We start from the raw sequence: 6,224 nt of genomic DNA, 5'->3' as shown, positions 1-6,224 counted from the left end.
TCTCTTGCCATTATTTCACCATAATAAGAGTTCTCTACTGAAGCTCTTAGATATAGCTAAATATGAAGGCTATAGCAGGGATGGAGGAAGTTATTTCAATAAATACTCCAGTTTATAGCTCTGTACTTCTCTTCATTTTGAAGATTCTTGATTTAAAGAGTATGATTTCAAAATATACAGAAAGGACACTGGAATCATTTCATCTCTACATCAACACCTTTGACTATGAAGTGACATAAATCAGTTTTTAAAAGCTTAATAATGCCTTTTGCCTGAAGATGGAATTTAGTGACTTCATAAATGGCAGCTGTTTAAAACAATTCCACAAAAATTTGGTGTTAGATTTTTTTTTCCATTTCATAGAGCTCCAAAATATCATCTCAATACCAAATAATGAATGAGCAGAAACAAGAAAGTCCTAGAAAATAAAAAGTTTGAGGGGAAAAAAAGCCCCAAACATGAAGAGCCAGATATGCACCCCAAAGGGTTCATTTCCCTCAGGTGTCTGCTGCTTACACTGGCCTCGTCCCTGACTCATTGCTTTCCATTCAAGTTCTACATTGTTTTCCCTCAAAAGTACATCAAGGGCTTGAAAATGCCAGTCCCGAGATGAATAGCTAACATGAGAGCAGGTACAACACACATACCATTACTGAAAGCTTTCCAAAAGCCACTTTCTGGCCCCAAAGAGCCCTAACTTAAAGATTCTAACATTATCCAACCTGTCACATCATATAGCACAACTGCTAACATCAAGGCATAACAGCTTTTTTTCCATATATTTTTATTTTTTTTAATTAAGATAGCCACCTTCCATATCACCGTGCAGACATACTGTGTACAGAAAGTGGGCTGCCTGGAAGGGACCAACACTTCAAGAATCATGAACTGTTTTGGGGATATGGTGCAGTGGACGCCTGTTGCTATTTAGACTTTTTTATTATTAGAAAAAAAAAAATCTTAGCTACAGTTTACTTTTCCCACTTAGAAACGTGGAAAAGTTTGTTCAGCTTAAAATTTCCTGTTTGGCATTAGCAGCTGCTGGCTATGGTATTTATAAATATTTCAGCAGACATTTCTAGGGGAATCTGGTTACAATTAGGTGGGGAGCGACGCAGCTCTGCAGCCCCCAGCTCGTGGGCAGCCCCCGTGCCGCGGGAGGCGAGGGTCGCTGCTGGGCGAGCATCAGCAGCTGGGGCTGAAGCTTTAGGGGGCCTGTTTTCAACCAGGAGAGTGAAGTCACTCGCTTGTGGTGTCCAGATATAGTAGGCTGGGAGGAACATTTGGGCAGCAGGCCTGGGACCACCTACTCCAAGTGTTACTCATTGCATTTCCCTGGCTCCCCCCTGCCCTGCAGCATCCCCAAGTTGTGCAGGGCAGAAACACGCATCCCCACGCTCAGCATCCCTCCCTGCCCGTCAGCCCTGCACAGCCCAGCACTTTGTGCTTTCCCTGGGTATGCCCAGCCTCAGTTTCCTCCGATTCTCATTAAAAGGACCTAAGCGTCATATTAAAACAAAGCATTAAAGAACAAAAGGCGGTAGGAAGAGTCCAAATTAAGGCAACCCTTTGATTTCCTGGGCACATCCTCCCACAGCTTTCTGAAGTCTTCACCCCTGCTGAACCAAAGACCTGCTATTTCTCCCCTGGCAGCCACCACCTCACTTCAGGGCTACCAACGGCCAGTTTCTTTCTAGCTTTTTTTTTTTTTAAAGGCTCCAGTATGATCTGGACTGCTCTGTTCAGTAAAAATGCCCCCAGACATCTCAGCATCACCTTGCTTTCTGCAAGGCTTCATCTTCATACAGTGGGCACACAGCACCCTGGCCAGGCACTGCTTTGACACCTTGCCCGAGGTGAGCGGGTCTGAGACAAGGCTACAGCAGCTTCTTGCTGGGGGTGAGCGAGAATGTCCTGCAATATCACCCCAGGGTCACCCCCACACAGGTGGGGTGGAGATCCTCATCTAGCCCGGTCTCTTCTGTGAGACTCGCTGCAGACACTTTTTTTCCCCCTAAAGAAAGGGTTCATTCCTGTATATGGCAATGCAGCAGCCTGCCAGACCCTGCATGCAAGCCCCTGGTACAATGCTGCCAGTCCTGGGTGCTCTGGCACAGCCCCTCGCTGCAGAGACCCCAAGTAAACCCAGCTCAGTCTCTTGTAACTCAACTCAGGCCTCAGTAGCTTCCCAGGGCTGTCAGAAAAGCTTGGGGCACACACCGTTTCATCACCCTTTCCCCACATTTCAGGGTAACAGCAAAAACAGAAGGTAAAAACAGCCCAGAACGAGAAAACAAATAACTCTGCAGTCAAAATATCTTACGAGAAAAGGAGCTAAGTTCCCCATTTGCTGGTTTTACATAAAAAGAGAAAAATATGCTGAGCAAATGAAAGGCATAGCAGCGCCTCGCCCCCAGCCTGTTTCCGGCCGTACCCGGTCGCACCGTGAGCTGGGTGAGGAGCAGCGTTTCCTGACCCTCAAGTGCTCGCAGCTGGTGTTGTCCCAGAGCACTTTCTGCTGATGCTCCTCGGTTCCCTTCGCCTTGCGTGACTGCTCTGTGGCTTTGCTTTGTTTATCCCGCTTCTTCCTGCTCTTTAGTTACGAGCTAAGGAAAGGAACCAGCCACTTGTGCTCGTTTCGTTACTCGCTGGTGCCTGTTCACATCCGTGTGGGTGATTAATGGGGTGTGTCAATGTCATCCACGGGAACCAAAATTGCAAAATCGGGTCCCTCTGAGTGCGGGGATGGATGCACCACTGTCTGTAAGTGATTTATCCAAGGGTCTGCAGGATGAGAAAGCTGAGGTTCCCTGTCCAGTTGTAGGACCAAAGTTGGTGGGATGTCTTGGACAGCCTCAGGGTGCCCAGATGCCCCAAGCTGGACAGCACACCACCGTGTGAGCCCAACTAGTGCCCAAAGCAATGAATGTTACTGACAGCACTGCTAGGAGCATACACAGTGTTGGGTATTTAAAGTAGGAAGCCTACTGCTTCCAGCAGCTGGATGCATCCTCAGACTTGTGTTATAAAATGAGCCTGAATTGTAAGGTCAGGACTGCTGTGACCGTCACTTCACCCCTCTGCAGAGCCATCCTCAGGCTCCTTGTGGAGGCCAGCAGCTCTAGGAGTGATGTATGGATGTGAATACCGCTGCAATCCTTGCAGGGTGTACAGTTTTCCACCTAACGGTCACTGAAATAGGTCACTTATCCCCTTTAAGCCAAAGGCAGAATGTGAGAAGAGCTGCACAGAATCACCAACGCAAGTCCTGAAATCAGAGTTCATCCCCATGCCTCCACAAAACCACAAATTCAACAAGCACCCTCAGAGGGCCTCCAGGTTCTGCACAATTATTTTCCAAACCAGCGATCTTGATTCTCCTCCAAAAGCAATGGGTCAAAACATAACCAGCTTTGCATTTGTCACAAATAGCAGAACTTGATGCACAAGTGGTGTATGGAAAAAACAGAAGTCGGGCAAAGTCCCACTGGAAAGAACCGACTGAACTGAGAGAGAGGAGACGGGCTGCAAGCTCAAAGCCTAGGAGGAAGCCAACCTGTGAAAAACCACAGGCACATCAAGGGTAAGCACCCCAGCAAAGAGACGTGCCTGGGCTCACTTGTGAACTCTGTAAGAACTCTTCCAGTGTCTTGAACAGCCACGTTCCTTCCCAGGAGGAAGGAATGGATCCTTTGGAGGGCTGGGCTGCCTTTGCAGGGGAAGCCCCTGTGCCATGCAGGCTCACTGGGTACCTGCTACCAGCCCACGTTCACACCGGGTGACCTTTCTGGGGAACAGTGCTGGACTTCTGCAAAGCACTTACTCAAAAACATTACAAAACACCGAGGCATCATTAGCGGTTGGAGGGAAATTACCCTCAGATATTTTTCTTCAAGGGATTTCACAGATTTCTGCAATGTCTCTTAACCGTGTCACCGAAAAACACTCCAAAGGAAACCCACACGTGTTGCCTGAGCTGCGGCTGGCTGCCTGGGATCCCGATGGCTCCTTCGAGCCCACCCTTCTCCAGCCTTTTCCTTTGCTCTCCCTCTGAGGCAGCAGCCAGCAGGTGTGATGGCTCTCAGCAAGCCCTGTGTAGCAGGGAGCACTTCCATACAGCAGCAGAGCAGGGAGCACATCCCTAACAGCGTGTGGGTGGCTTCCCCCTGCCCTCAGGGGTCATCCTGCAGCACATCTGGCTGCAGCTCCTCGGCGGTGCTCAGGCTGCTGCCCCGCTCTGCCTGGCCTTGGACACAAAGCACACGCTTAAAAGCTGTACTTTTCCTAACTGGACTTCAGCATACATTTAATTATTTTGTTGAACTGGAGCCACTGAAAGTGCACAAGTTATTATTATTAAAAAAAAGTAAACAAGGGAGTCTGCACATTCCCAGAAATGTTCAATAAGAAAACACTCATTTTTTTGCCCCCTTTTAGACTTAAATCTTCTTGAGAAGTCTCATACTTGCTCTCATTTTTTTTTTTATTTTTATTTTTTTTTCTCTCTGAGATTTACCAGCCCTGAAAAGAGCTCCTGTAGAGGACAGCTCTGCTTTGAATGGCCACATGCACCCATCTGCTCTGTGTTTTGGGAGGAAATACTCTAATTGAGAGAAAGCAACATTGCTGATGCAGTACATCCACGTGCCAAATACCCCAAGGGTTTTTGCCAAGAAAAGGCCAATCCCAAACACTGCTTGCTGCTTCTCTGCAGCACAGGTAACGATGCCCAGGGTGCTGCCAGGAGCATCCCTGCCCTGGCACATGCAGAAATAACCCCCAGGGCTGGGACATGCCTCCACCTCCCCCTGCAGCACCCAGGCAGGCTGGGGGGGCTCCGTAGCCTTCATCCAGCACTTCCCCAGAGCGGCTGTGTTCCTCCACACCCCCAGCAACTTCCTTCTGTCTTTCACTTCCACCTCCCATAGCATTGCAAAAAAAAAAAGAGAAAAACCCTCTTTAGAAGATGGCAGATGAGTGGGACATTCCCATCGCCTCAGCACTCCTCGTTTCCTCATCTCCCAGCTGCTCGCCTCTCGCTTCCTCCATCCGTGCGCCCCTGGGAGGGGAGCAAAAACGTCTCCCCCCTGCCTCCGAGGGCAGAGGGACCCCTGGGGGAAAAGACCCCCAGAATGAAGCAAGAGATGCTGCTGATGAACTAAAGCAGCTCAACTGCTGTCTTCGATCTGGGTTCGCCCCTCCAGAAGGCATCGGGGTGAGAAGCCAAGGTGGAGCAGGGAGTTAGGTTGTGTCCAGAGTTTCCACCAACACAAAGCATCAGCTGGAGACACCAAAGCACAAAGGGCTTCTCAGAACAGAGCTCGTGGGAAGGCTCCCCGGGACAGCTTCCCAGGATGTGGGATCCCAAGGAAATTATAGGGGAGACAGAGCAGGGACATGGGCCTGGATGGAGCAGGAGGAGTGTGGGAGAGAGCACTGCCAGAGGGGACGTGTCGTGGTAGAGGGTGAAAAGGGAACAAACAGGGTTGAAAGGATAATCCTAACAGGGAGGATTGTCTCTGGAGGCCAAGGGCCTGTGGAAGGACTTCTAACACCCACCAGCTGCTGTAGAAACCTAAAGCCAACAGCGAGATTTTCAGAGCTTTGCACATGGTAGGAATCTGCACCTCTACCTACTGCAAATACTTTTGAGATTCAGAGGCCTGGTGTTCTCCCTGAAGCAATCCAAGCAAAGCCAGACCATGTACCAAACACAAAGACCATCACTGCATCATTGCTAGCCCCAAGGCCTGCCCAGAAACCAGGCAGCAGGACACCAGAGCTCTGCCAGCAAAGGGGACATCTCACGGTCACATCTAAGCAAGACTTGTCCAGTGTCACCTTCTCTAGGAAGTTCATTTTTGCAAAGAAACACTTTACCAGCCAGGTCTGACACAAGGAAGGTGCAAGAGGTACTCACCTAGGTGAGGAGCAGATCTGGTTTCCAGCTTCCCAGACAGGGAAGGATTTCATAGTGCTTATTCTTGAAGCATCAAGGGCCAAAAAAAAAAAAATCCAAAAACTAAAAATAATAAATAAATAAATAAATGACTGCCTCCTGCAACTGAATGCATTACTGAGCAAGCTGCAAAAACCTTTCTTTTTCTCTCTCAGGCTTTTGTATGAGTCAATAATTGATTGTCCTAATTACAAAGGGCTGAGCCTCCCCCAGGAGCCTACCCCCCGGTACAGCCCTTCTTCCTGAGGCTGCTGAGAACAGGTGG

Source organism: Anas platyrhynchos, chromosome 14, assembly GCF_047663525.1.
Source record: "Anas platyrhynchos isolate ZD024472 breed Pekin duck chromosome 14, IASCAAS_PekinDuck_T2T, whole genome shotgun sequence".
Classification (NCBI taxonomy): Eukaryota; Metazoa; Chordata; class Aves; order Anseriformes; family Anatidae; genus Anas; species Anas platyrhynchos.
This window is presented reverse-complemented; position numbering follows the sequence as displayed.